Here is a 15,171-nt window from a genome sequence, read left to right on the forward strand (position 1 = left end):
ATAATAATAATAATAATAATAACACTTTTTTGACTGGGGGGGGGGGGGGGGGGGGGTATAAATATATATATATATCCCAATACAATATTCCCATTGCTGAAAATAAATTTAAAATGTACCTGAGGAGGGCATATAAGACAAATGCACATGGAATGGGAAATCGAGGGTGGAAATGGAATTAGTAGGGTTTTTTATAACTTTGTAATGCTACTGACATTGTGAAAATAGTAAAGAAATAACATTTTAAAAAGCATTTCATTGTGGGTTTGAGCTGACAGGCCCTTTTTATGTCAATAAAGTCACATTAATTCAAGTGGCAGATGCCAAAAATAGTTTTTAGTTTTTTTTATTATATATTTTTAGGGGCATGTCATGTGGTCTACCTGCACAGCCTTTGTCAACTACCTCTTGGGCACCCCTGCTCGCTACATAAAACATGCTGAGGATTCAGAAGTCTTGTTTTACTATTTTTTCCCGTAATGTTTTACTTCTTACTTGCCTATTTTAGGCTAATTTTGACTCAATTTCTATGAAAGGTTGTTATATGTTGTTAATTGTTATTGGAGGTGAACGGAACACTGCGTCCCCCGCCTCCCAGTGAGCTGTGGCGTTCCACAAGGATGGATACTAGGGCCTTTACTGTTCCTAATAAACGACATGACATCAGCTTGTGAGTGCAACTTGTTCCTGTTCGCAGATGACTCAGCACTGCTAGGAACAAACTGCAGGTTGAAAATGCGCTTAGCTCTGAACTCGGTAGAATCTGCACCTGGCTCGCTGATAACAAACCATGTGCAACCCAGATTCGGCACAAACAAGGGACTAAATTATTTTCGCTCCTATGCCACCAAAATGTGGAACGCCCTACCAACAGTCATTAAGACATGCGAATCCCTTGATTCCTTCAAAACCGCTCTCAAAGGGCACCTACGGACGGCTGCAATTCAAAACTGGCCTCCGTAAAATCTGAATCCCCCCCCCACCCCTTTTTCCCCTCAATGTAAGTTTCTTTTCCCTTTTTACCTCCCTTATGATGAATTCCTGTTCTGTTCTTTGACTATATAGAAGTGTCTATTTGTATGTCTCTAAATGTTTTGATGAATTGAACAAGGTGGGCCCTCTTGTAGTTGCAGTTAACAGTCTTTGTATTGAGTTTGTGCTTGAAATGTACTGTAATTATGCAAACTGTTAATAAATATTTCAATCAATCAATCAATCAATCTGTCTCAACTCTCAAGGTCTCAAGGTCTTGAGATGGACAGAGTAGCCAGGCAGCCTACAGGGTATCAGGTACCGTCGCCCGACTCGCCCCTAAACCATCTCGCCCCTCTATTTTTCCGCTGACCTCATGCCGACCGCTCGGTGCCGCGGTTCTTGTATTCTTTATGTTGTTTTACTGAGAATAAAGTTAGACATAAGTTTAGGGTTAGGCATAGTTTTACTGAGGTTAAGGTTAGGAATAAGGTTAGGTTTAACCGTTTAAGCATAATTTACTTAGGTTACTTTAGGAATACCTGCAGGCCGCGCAGTTCCGCCGGCTGTACCCCCGGGGCGACTCGTCTGGTATTCGCCTACAGCACGTCAGCAACCTTTTTCACATGAAGTTCCATTTTCTTGATAGGATCAGTGTGCAATATCAACACTAAGTTTAATTTATGACACCAGATCGAAATTAAATATTTTCAACTGATTTTGATTGTCAAAATCAAAGTCGTACGATTTGTCACACTCGTTACCGCAGTGAAATTTGTTCTCCGCATTTGACCCATCTCTTGGAGCGGTGAACCACAGCCGTGCCGCACTCGGGAATCATTTGATTAGTTGATTTGACCCCCAAATCCAACCCATTGATGCTGAGTGCCAAGCAGGGACTGACCCCTCAATCCAACCCATTGCTGCTGAGTGCCAAGCAGGGAGGGAGGCATTGTGTCCCATTTTTACATGCAGTCTTTGGTATGGCCGGGGATCGAAACCCGACCTCCCATATGTATGAAGGCTTTTGGTTGGAAATGAATACAGTATTTTATAGTTAACTTATCAGTGTTAAATGATGGGACAGTGTAACTGAGATAGTGTGGTTGATCAGGAATCTGCATCTACAGCAGTTCCACTGTCTAGCCTCCTACACAGTGTCTCTGTGTGCGTGTGTTGTGTGTGCGCGCGCGCGTGTGTGTGTGTGTGTGTGTGTGCGTGCTATGTTGTGTTGTGTTATGCTGATTTTTTTTGAAAATGATGACAATGAATGGCTGTCCTTTTTGTCAATTCTATTGCCGAAGTTTTTACAGCCATTTCTTTTGTGTAAAGCAATTCATGTGGCAGTTGGTTATAGAGGGTGAAAAATGTAGCCTACTTTTGAATTTGAACACTTTACTACTTTGACTCAAGTAAGGTGGTTGTGTACTTTGTCCACCACCACCACTGTCTGTAGGAATAAGCCTCTCATGTTGCCAAAACAGTCTTTTCTTTCTCTCTCTCTCTCTCTCTCTCTCTCTCGGACTTTAACCTGAACTTGAAGAAGCCGTCTATTAAACATGGTGAGTCCGGACTTTTATTATTGGACATGTTAAAGAGATATGTGTTCCATCTTAGATAGTTATTGTATAAATGTATGAACCACTATATTGTTTTTAGATGGCATGGTACAGTAGTGTAGCGGTGTTAAGGTAAAGCAAGGCAATTATAGCACATTTCGAGACACAAAACATTAAGAGCATTAAGGCAAAGTACAAAAGAAACACATTGTACAATAACATTTGGATACAAGCTCAAAAAGCCAAAATAAATATACTGTGCAGTGTGCACTGTGTGCAGCACAAGACATTAATCAAAAATCTCAACAAAAGGCAACGGCAAAATGAGAGTTAATTGTAGCAGACATGCAGTTTTTGTTCCAGATATACGGTACATACATAACATTTAGTTCTGACTCTGGGTTCAAAAAGCAAAACTGTCCCAGATGACCTGAAAAGTATGAATGGTTCATAATGTAGCAGAAGATCTGAAATGTATTCAAAGCTTTTAAACCAATAGTAGCATTTTTAAATTAGTTCTTAATTGACAGGCATGAAAGCAGTGTAAAGCTCTTATTGTAAGTTGAAGTGGTAATAACAGTAGAAATACAACAGTATTAGTAAGATAAGACTATAAGATAAGATCGTAAGTCACCAAAGCACTAGTTACAAATACAGGTTACAGGGCCGGGCTAGTGTAGATACAGCATGGTGGAAAGACACCAGTAAGTTGACAAAAAAATATATGATAATGATCAACATACAAACACTATACACCCTCTCAGCATTGCTATAGCATATAGTGCAAGACAAAGGAAAAAACAAAGGAGTGCACATGTAAACATGTCTAATAATGATGTGTGCCCGTACCACCATACCATACTGAACTGCTTGTTTCTTTTTGATTGATTGAAGTATTTATTAACAGTTTGCAGAATTACAGTACATTTCAAGCACAACTCAATACAAAAACGGTTAACTGTGAGTGGACACCATAAAGCATTACACTTGTTTACAAGAGGGTCCACCGTTTTCAATTCATCATAACAATTAGAGACATACAAATTTACATTTCAGCCAAAAACAGGGAATCAGGAGGTAAAAGGGGGGAAAAAACATAAAGGGGTGGGTGGGGGATTCAGATTTTACGGGGGCCAGTTTTGAATTGCAGCCGTCCGTAGGTGCCCTTTGAGAGCGGTTTTGAAGGAGTCACGGGATTCACATGTCTTAATGACAGTTGGTAGGGCGTTCCACATTTTTGTGGCATAGGAGTGAAATTAATTTAGTCCCTTGTTTGTGCCGAATCTGGGTTGCACATGGTTTGTTGAACTCCCTCTGGTGTTGTGGGTGTGGACTTCAGACATTAAGGAAGTATTTAGACAGGTACATGGGTATCTTGGTGGTGTATCGAATCTTGTGGACCAGGCCCATTGCAAGATGCTGTACTTGCTGTAATTAAAACACTAAATTCTGAGAAATGTTGCTGTGAGCTGAGAGCAACCATGGTGCGACTCGTCATACATCTTCATAGCTAGCGAGCAAGCGGCACAAAATACCATTGGTCGTCCCTAGGCCTACGGGAAAGATTAATCTACAATATCATTAGGCCGGCCTACTCCTGCTTCTAAACCTCTCACAGTCTCCAAGTGAAGGTGATTAGAGAGTTGTTGTCTAATAGCATCCGGCTTCTTTGCTATATGCACCTTCATCACCTCCTCCGCCCATCAGCTTCCCTCAGGTGTCCCCAGGCATTAATGTAACCCTCCCAGCATGCAATTGCAAAGGAGAGAGAGCTAGCCATCACAAACTGATAGAACATCTGCAGCACCACGTTACACACACCAAAGGACCTCAGCCTCCTCAGAAAGAACACTCTACTCGGCCCTTAATTGTGTGCTGCAGTGGTTCTCAAAGTGGGGTCCCAGCTAAATTATATTTTGGAACCAAATGGACCCTTCCATTCAGTGTCTGCAACACTCTCAGAGTTAAATTAACATTGATTTTACATATAAATTGGGGTCCCAGAGATAGAAATGCCATTAAATGGGGGTCCGTAGCCTAATGCATGTCAAACTGGGGGTCCTTGAAATGAAACGAGTTGAAAATCACTGCTAGAGCCGTAAAAATCTTCTCTTATGGGGGTCCCTGGCATATATTTTCAAATGGGGTTTCCGCAGGCTCATTAGTGTCAATTAGGGGGTCCTTGACATGAAAAAGTTTGGGAACCACTGGTGTAGAGGACATCAGTCCAGTCGTTTGTTCAGGTGCACTCCCAGCTGCCCACGATCTCCACCGTCTCCCCATCGAATGATACTAGAGACCAGAGTGACCCTCTTGCTCCTGCGATAATCCACAACCATCTCCTTGGTCTTGCCGGCGTTGAGCCAAAGGCTGAATCGGCTGAATCACAGGTTATCACCTGTGATTTAGCCGACATCCGAGAACATCCGAGAACTCTCTCTCTATCTCTCTCTCTCTCTCTCTGATGTTGAAATTTAAAAAATGTCTTGACAGTTTTCTGAAATACCTATGTTTCTGTATCAGTGGTGCTCAATATTTCATGTCAAGGACCCCAAATAATGCTTAAAACACCAAAAGGGGTTCCCGCCCAGAATGGGTTAACAGTTATGTCACTCCTCTTGTCCAGGCTGACCGTAAAGCTGGTCTAAGCACAGTGCAGGAGCAGGCAGAAGGAGAGCCTGAGCAGGAGGAGAGCCTGATGAAGGACAAACCGGAGAACAAGACAGGGGAGCGTTCAGATAATGTCTCAAAGATAGACAAGAAGACGGAGCGACCAAAACATACGGTGAGTTAAGTTATATGGTCTAGACCAGGGGTTCTCAACCCGTGGGTCGCGACCCCTCGAGGGGTCGCCAAATTATTTTGGGGGGTCCCCAAATTATTTTCAAAAAAAAGTTTTTTTTTTAAATTTTATTTTCACGATTTTTCAAAAATAGCAGACCTACAAGCTCGTAGCGCGCCACTCGGTGGCGCGCTACGCGGGGGTCCTGAGACATTGCCAAAGCATTTCCGGGGGTCCCCGGCCAAAAAGGTTGAGAACCCCTGGTCTAGACCAGTGGTTCCCAAATTTTTTCATGTCAAGGACCCCCAAATTTACACTCATTAGCCCGTGGACCCCCACTAGAAAATATATGCCAGGGACCCCCATAGGAGAAGATTTTTACGGCACTAGCAGTGACTCTCAACCATTTTAATTTCAAGGGCCCCCAGTTTGACATGCATATTAATCTACAGACCCCCATTTAATGGCATTTCTATCTCTGGGACCCCCAATATATATTGGAAAATCAATGTTAATTTAACTCTGAGAGTGTACAAATGGAACCAAATAATTTGGTTCCATTTGTACACTCTCTGAGTTACAGACCCATACGGGTCCATTTGGTTACAAACTATCATTTAGCTGGGGACCCCATGGAACTCCCTCAGGTACCTCTGGGGGTCCCTGGACCCCACTTTGGGAACCACTGGTCTAGATTAGTGGTTCTGAAAGGGGTCAGAGCAGGGTCCCTATAATGTGGACTCTATGGGAAATTAAGTCATTGTTTGTACCACCACCAGCACCAGTTTACTCTCGAACATTGCAAGTCTGGAATGATGCATGTTGGGAAATATATGCAATACATTGGTGCGCTACACCCCTCTTATGCCTGTAGGCTATATGGATTTCCATCAGGCATGCTGAAAGTATGGAGTGTAGTTATATATATTTTTTAAAGATTTGTTTTTGGCTTTTGTGCCTTTATTGATAGTTACAGTGAAGACTGACATGAAAGAGGGAGAGAGAGAAAGGGAGACACGCAGCAAAGGTCGTCATGAACGGGATTCGAACACACGACACGCTGTCAGGCAAGAGCCTATATGTGCCTGGACCAGTAGGCCAGCAGGCGCCAGAGTGTATAGTTATATTGATGATGTCACATCAGGTGACCCGACTTCCCACTCGGATCCTCTGTGATGCCCATCAAGTTTGAAACCACAGCAGGGACGTGCAGAGAGTGTTAGAGGCAGGGGCTGAACTCCGGAGGGCACTTTTGGACAAAAATAGCAGATCTTCAAGCTCACGTCACGCTGCAACGCGTTGAGAGCTTGTAGATCAGCTATTTTCGGGGCACAGCCCAGCACTCTTTAGCTAGTGGAGATGCGGTGTACGACATGGATTTCTAAACAAATGTGTTCAACGCAAAATGCTGTGTTCAAACTCAGGAGACTTCTGAAAAAAGCAATTATCCTGAATGCTGCCTTCCAGCATGGCATGGAAAGGAGAGGAGTGGCATTTGCATTTCTTTCACCACAGTAAATGTTGCATTCGTGGTCTGGAGAGGGCCGTTGTTTTTACAGACGGGTAAAAGGGCAGGGGCTGAGGCCCCCTTTGATGTCTATGTGTGCACGTCCCTGAACTACAGACACATGCACACACATGTTGTAAAGCCCCCAGGATTCGAACCCGGGTCTCCACTCTCCCACGTGGACGTGGACACACACACACACACACACACACACACACACACACACACACACACACACACACACACACACACTTTTGGGCATGTCTATAGTAGGATGTTTCAGGAAACTTGCATATACTTGGTGTTGTTGAAAAGGGAACATTTCGTTTCATTTCAGAGCCGAGCATCGGTGAAGAGGCGGAGACCGTCGATCGTGGACCGCATCAGTTACCACAGAAAGCTTGCTGCGGTGGTTATCGGCTTGTTCCTGGTCATCATCGGGGTGGTGATTATCATGGAGGTGACCATGTCCAGCCCTGTGATGGCCGTCGAGTCTGACAACACAACTACAAGCATCCCCACAACAGTTCCACACAAGTCATAATGTCCCTGTTTGTGGACCTTTCTAAAGCCTTTGACACAGTCAATCATGTGCTACTACTTCTGCAAAAATTGCATGATATTGGCTTTAATAACGTTACTCTAGATTGGTTTCATAACTACTTATTTGATAGATACCAGTCTGTAAAGGCTGGTAATTCTCAATCTGCTTTCCTGTCTTTTCCTGTTTTTTCAGGGGTCCCGCAGGGATCGGTTTTTAGGTCCTGTACTTTTTATATATTGTTTCCAAGGATTGTCAATCCCATCTTTACACGGACGACACAGTTTTATATTGTGTTGGCAGTTGCCGATTCTGTTGAGGTTGCCGTTGAGAACCTGCAGCTTGCTTTTAATACTCTCCAGGATGCCCTGGTTGAGCTAAGACTCGTTTTAAATCTGGCATCTGGCTTGACGATAAACTTTTTTAAATTTCATATTGTTGATCTTGTCTCCAAACTAAGACAAAAAACTAGGTTTTCTGTATAGCAATAAATTCTGTTTTCCAAATTCCAGTAAAAAAGCTATTATTGAGACCAGACCACTTTCCTCTCGGTCCTGGACTACGGGGACATTGTTTATAGGTCTGCTGCTCCTTCACTTTTAAAGCGGCTAGACACTGTCTACCACTCTGCCTTGCGGTGGACTACTGGTAATTATGGTACCCACCATTGTGCACTTTTATTATCCTCTCTGACTGAGAGGCGAGATAAGCACATGGCACCTATTTTTATATAAAGCCATTGCTGGGAAGCCTGGGATGCTCCCTGACTATATTTGTTCCATGTCACAACTGCACCTATCAGACCCGCTCTAGTGATTTCTTAAGGCTCAAGGTTCCTCAGGCTCAGACAGAGTTGGACAAGACAGCTTTCTCTGTCTGGCCCAACTTTGTGGAATGAACTCCAAAACTCTTTAAAAATGAGCTCCCTGCCATCTTTCGGTCAGTTGATTGATTGATTGATATGTTTATTGACAATGTTACATGTACAGAGAATACACATACATATACACCACCATCAAAGGGATAATGCAAGAAAGCCAACGGCTTATTTCCATTGCAGTCCGTTAAAAATAAAAAACAATAAATGAGCGTGTCTGAGCCTGTCTATGTGAGTGTTTTGGGAATTAGTTAGTTCAATTAAATAATTATTATTTTCCCCTTTTTTAGCCTTTGTGTTTTGTGTGTGTGTGTGTGCGTGCGCGCGCACGCACGCACGCACAAGAGACATAACAAATACAGGATATGCAATAGGTAAAGGATATACATTCATTAATTGTACTATAGTTTAGACTAGTAAAGAAAAAAGAAAAAACATTTACAATTAAAAATAAATAAATAAAAGGTTGGGGCATCTAAAGCAGAAGATATGATGTTCTAAGTTATGTCCAACTGCTATTCAGCCATAACTTCAGGGAGGACTTAAATGTGATAGCGGCGCTGGTAGTTTTAATCTTTTTGGGCAACTCATTCCACCTTACAGCTGCAGAGTATAAAAAGGAGTTTTTCCCCACAGCGCTACTAAAATGTATAGGTACAAGGTCTGTGGTACTACGTCTTGTGAAATTATTATAAACGTTGCTAACCTTAGAAAAGTAGTCACGAAGGTATTTCGGGGTGTCCTTGTTTTGTATCCTGTGGACCATACACAGTTGGGCGGGAACCCCTTTTAGTGTTTTAAACATTATGTTCTACTTTAGCTATTGAAAAATAGCAGATCTACAAGCTCATATATAGTGCAGCACCGAGTGCCGCGCTATGAGCTTGCAGTTCTGCTATTTTTTAAAAATCGTGAAACTGTGGTGCAAATCTTTGAATATATATATATCTTTGCTTCTGGGGGGGGGGGGGGGGGTCTCTGGAACAGCATATTTTTAGATGGGGGTCGGCAGCCAATTACATATATTTTTGGGGCTCCTTGACATGAAATAGTTTGAGAACCACTGATATACGTAGAAACATGAGGTTTTTCAGAAAACTGTCAGGATTTAGTAGACATTTGTAGAATCATCCTCAGGTCTAAATGAAGCTATTTCCTCTAGCCTGAGCCATTCAAAATGAGCAGGGAGAAGATGTGTTCTGGCCTGGGATGGAGTTTTAGGATAACCCTATAACTAATTTGTTTTGTGAAGTGAGGTTTGAAGCTTATGTTTCAAAGCTGCACACGTACCTGTGCAAGTGTGCAGTGTTGATTTCGTCGATTAAAACTAAGACGAAAAATGTTCGTCGACTACCTTTTTCCACTGACGAAAACTAAATGGAAACTAAATGAAAACTAAGCTATGATGACTAAAACTAAGACTAAATATACTGACAATTTCGTCAACAAATAAAAACTAGACTAAAACGTTAAGTCATTTTATAGTCCTTTTGCATGCTGAAAATAGCCGATCTACAAGCTCACAACATTGTGAGCTTGTAGATGGGCTATTTTCAGCAAGTGTAAAAACAATCATTACGACGGCATCAACGTCCGAAATACATTTTAGTCGACTAAATCAACTGTAGATTTAGTCGACTAAAATCTTATGATATTTAGTCGACTAAAACTAGACTAAACACTAAAAGATTCCAGGTGACTAAAATGTGACGTTTTTGCCTTCATGAGAGTTTTTTTCTGTGCAACCGTTTCAATGTTTGTTGTCATACGTTTTCCCTCTTTTCTCTCTAAATTATACAGTCACCTTACGGCTGGAAAAACCAAGAAGAAACTTTGACACGACGCAATGAAAGGAGTCCACACCAGCGACACAAGTTTTCAAATGATTTTCAAATGATTATATTTTCTGGGGAGTAGAATGTACATCCAAATACAGCATCGAAAAAGTCTCCCACTGACACAACATCAGTGGAATCATTATACAGTACATTAATCAAAACAACCTTTTGACACCAGGAAGTATTCTATTTTTGGTGTTGGAGGTTAACAAAAGTGAATAATGGTGACATCTGTAGGATGGGAGGTTTACTAATGGTGAGACTGAGAGGCTACTGTATATACTAATTCCTACACGGGTTGTGTTTATAACCACGCCCTTGGGCAAGTTAAGTTTACTGAGGTTAAGGTTAGGGTTAGGTATAGTTTTCTTGAGGTTAGGTTTCTGTTTTTTCTTATTTTAATGCCCCTATAATATATAGATATATATATTGTATATATATATTATACTAACAATATGTTGTTAATCACAACGACTGGCCAATCACAACGCGTCGACTGCACAACCCGTGTAGGCTTTGGTATGTCGCGACTGAGACGTGGCAATTTCAGAAAAGCTGTCATTTCCTGTAATCCAGGAAACATGGGCATTGTAGTCCTAAAAGTAAATTGTAGTCCACAGCCGTTATTATGAGAAATGCAAAGATTAACGGGGCCTGACTCCACAAACATGTCATTCCCAGATATAGAAGATAATGGGGCGCCACTCGAGGCTAAAACATAAAGACAAAGAGCTATCTAACGAGTGGGGGAGAAGTGATATGAAAATCAGTGGGACATCGTGACATGAAAAATACAGTAGGCCTATGCAGGACACAGGGCACATGAAAACTCCATTCACAAAGAACCAATGTCTTAATATTATCCATCAGGCATGAACATAATAAACGGAATCCAGAGTGTAGGAGCCAAAGAGTGCTTAGTTATAGTAATTTTCACTTGGTTGGTGATGGGTGTGGGCACCGCATTGACGCTCCATTATTGGTGGGAGCGTCTCTGTGGGTGGCCACCGGTAGTTGTAACAGCTCTGTAACAGCTCACTCTAAGGCTGTTTGAACTTAGAGGCAGGGTGAGCTGGGAGGATACATTTTGTTGACCGCACATGCACTTTATTTGATAGTTTGATTCATTCACGTTTTGTTTGCTCACTGTTTGATTGTTATTTATTAGATTCTTTGCACATATTTATTGCATGTATATATATTTATTTATTGTATTGTAATATTTGGTGCACTGAACTATATAAACATTTTAAACTTATGAGCTCGTTTGGATATGAATCATTTTATCATTGTTTTATCGCGCGTCATTACAGTTAGTTTTTAGCTCCCATGTTTAGCCTGCCGGTTGAGTCATTTAATGGAAATTATTATCCGCCACAACACAGTGTGCCTTCCTATGCAAGATGAACAAAGATTTTCCTGATTTGACGGTGGCCGAGTTCATGGCCTTGGAGAAGGAAAGGTGCCGTGAAGCACGGGAGCAGTGCATGTTCGCCAACCTTAATGCATGTTCGGACTAACGGGACTTCGGATCTATGGGCAGTTCCCGAAGGAAAGGCTAACGAACTTCATGGTGGGTCTCTTCTCTACATGGTGTTGTCTGTGTGGCAGTGTTGTTTTTGGCAGCAAATTTCTATTTTAGTCATAGTCTATTGAAACATTTTAGTCACCTGGAATGTTTTAGTGTTAGTCTAGTTTTAGTCGACTAAATGTACAGTTGATTTAATCGAACAAAAGGTATTTTGGCGGACAGTTGAACTTGATTTCATTGTGTTGTTCCTCCTATGCAGCTTATGTTTGTATCCTAATGTTTATATTTACTCTTTCAGGCGTCTCTTTCTACCTACCTGCCTTGTGTATGACTTCAACCTCAGTGACTCCAAGTAAGTAACGCGCTATATATATATATATATATATATATATATATATATAATATTATCCCACAATTTCGTAACCCATTTTCAGTGGAGAGAGCCCCAAACTGAGCACCCCATTCGACCTGTATCTCTGTATTGAATCGGCGAAATCGGCTGTATATTATATAGTGTATAGTGGCAGTATATTATTGCGACAGTAGGTCGCATTTACTATGAAAACCTGCATTTCCGTGTGTCACGCCACACCTCCATATATGGTCACACCTCGTGACAGCACGCCTCCATATATGGTCACGCCTTATGACATTACGCCTCCATCTCCATATATGGAGCTGAACTGTTCTGACATTCCATATGTTGATCCCCCCCAGCCGTCCTTCCTTTTTGATGTCTCCCTTGTGACTGAAACTGTCCAATCAAACTCTAGGCAGGGCCGCCCTTTAAAATGATTAGTGCAGCCACGCCCGGCAGCCGGCGAAAACTAGAGTTCTCAACAGGCCAGAAACTTAAGGCCCGGCTCGACCTGGGCCCTCATCAAACCCTGTACACTCAAGACATGCTCCATTTTGCACTTGTGCTAACTTACTGTAAGCAATGCATCTACGAATTGTACTTGCATACTTGTGCATACTTGTGCATACTTGTGCATTGTGATGTCCATATCAAATACAAATGTATGGCCAGTACAGAATTCATTCCATATCTGACCCCCCGTGCCAAAGCGCCAGCCCATCAGTCTGCTGTCACCCAGCCGGATGCGTTCCAACACGTGTGCACGTGTTGGAACGTCTGCCCTCAGGGAGGCGCTATAAAAGGTCATAAATGCAAGAACAAACAGACTGAAAAATAGCTTTTACCCCGGAGCAGTCATAGCTCTAAATTCTGACACTTGTCACGCGCGCACGCACACACGCACGCACACGCACGCACGCACGCACGCACGCGCCAAAGCGCTCTGAGAGACGGAGAAAAAAACCCAAGTGGTATTGGTGTTTTCCGTTGGACGGTTAGTTCCACTGGAGCTAAGTTGGGGCTTTACGCACCCCCCGGGAAGGGGCCTATTTAATTGTGCTCTTGCTCAATATGAGTCTTTAATTTTCTTAGATGTGGCCTGCTTAGATTTGGGCTTGGACGGGTTATACCAAAAACATTTTTCAACATCACCATGATGTGTTATTCCTCGCAAAGAGTGGTACTGTTCTAAATTTTCATCTGAAATCTCCCTTGTGCATTATTTTTTAATTATATTTCATTTTTGAATTAATAATTTGTATTACCTTTAAATACCAGGATGTGAATGTGCCCTGGTCCATTACCTTATGTTCAATGTGTTTGTTTAGCTCAATGCCAGGATGGGACTATGCCCTGGTTCATTATCTGACCTTCTTAAACGGTCAACATCAAAATGGTGTTCCTTTTGCCTCAATTCCTGTCCTCAGTGCCTGGACTCTTAGCACCCCTCTTAAAGGTGGTTGTAGTGTGTTTGGTTATCAGCATATCCCCTTCCTTGTTTTTGTTATTTTTCATTTTTTCTTTACTAATTGTAGTTTGGTGTGTGTGTGTGCATCTTTTCTATATAAATGAACCTTTAATATACAAACCTTCTGGATTCCTTGTTGCTTACAGATCCCTCTCTGGGACAGCCTAGTTCTTTGAACTCACTCCTGTATATGTGGGGTACTGTATTACCCTAAGTCTGAGGATGATGGGACTCCCGTTTGCATATATATATCCATAGATAGATGCTGAGTGACATGCCTATTGTATAACATGAAAACACATGCCATGATTTTGTATGTGTAACTACTGCACCTTTACTATTTGTGTACACTTTGAGATCACAGTGCATGTGCCATTTGACCCGGGGTGAGCGTATTCTGGGGAAAGCATTATTGTATTTAAATAAAACACTATTGCTACCCTGTACAACTTCACTACAGGTTTACACCAGCAGTAAATAAAACAGTGCTTACACCTATACGGTGCAACTTGACTACAGGCTGCCGCTGTCCCTCCGTTTGGCAGGCCACTGTAGACGTCTCCCTGTGGTGCTCTGTGGAATCCACCAGAAGAAAGAACGTCTGCTTATCATTCAGCCACCTTACATGATTTTTCTTTGGGGGGGAAGGGGCACTTGAGGCAAAAGCATCAAGAGGGGCTCCCAAAATGTTTTAGAGATGGAATCGAGCACCTGCCACAGGAACATGTTCCGCAGTAGGGCGTCGAGCACACCTTCCACCGGTGCGCGGCACTCAGGGCAGGCTGGCTGGCTGGTGGTGAATACCTTCCCCTGGAGGCACACAGGGCAGGCTGGCTGGCTGGTGGTGAATACCTTCCCCTGGAGGCACACAGGGCAGGCTGGCTGGCTGGTGGTGAATACCTTCCCCTGGAGGCACACAGGGCAGGCTGGCTGGCTGGTGGTGAATACCTTCCCCTGGAGGCACTCGGGGCAGACTGGCTGGCTGGTGCTGAACACCTTCCCCTGGAGGCACACAGGGCAGGCTGGCTGGCTGGTGGTGAATACCTTCCCCTGGAGGCACTCAGGGCAGACTGGCTGGCTGGTGCTGAACACCTTCCCCTGGATACAGTGCTTACACCTATACGGTGCAACTTGACTACAGGCTGCCGCTGTCCCTCCGTTTGGCAGGCCACTGTAGACGTCTCCCTGTGGTGCTCTGTGGAATCCACCAGAAGAAAGAACGTCTGCTTATCATTCAGCCACCTTACATGATTTTTCTTTGGGGGGGAAGGGGCACTTGAGGCAAAAGCATCAAGAGGGGCTCCCAAAATGTTTTAGAGATGGAATCGAGCACCTGCCACAGGAACATGTTCCGCAGTAGGGCGTCGAGCACACCTTCCACCGGTGCGCGGCACTCAGGGCAGGCTGGCTGGCTGGTGGTGAATACCTTCCCCTGGAGGCACACAGGGCAGGCTGGCTGGCTGGTGGTGAATACCTTCCCCTGGAGGCACACAGGGCAGGCTGGCTGGCTGGTGGTGAATACCTTCCCCTGGAGGCACACAGGGCAGGCTGGCTGGCTGGTGGTGAATACCTTCCCCTGGAGGCACTCGGGGCAGACTGGCTGGCTGGTGCTGAACACCTTCCCCTGGAGGCACACAGGGCAGGCTGGCTGGCTGGTGGTGAATACCTTCCCCTGGAGGCACTCAGGGCAGACTGGCTGGCTGGTGCTGAACACCTTCCCCTGGATACAGTGCTTACA

Source organism: Electrona antarctica (genome assembly GCF_951216825.1).
Source record: "Electrona antarctica genome assembly, chromosome: 3".
NCBI classification, from domain to species: domain Eukaryota; kingdom Metazoa; phylum Chordata; class Actinopteri; order Myctophiformes; family Myctophidae; genus Electrona; species Electrona antarctica.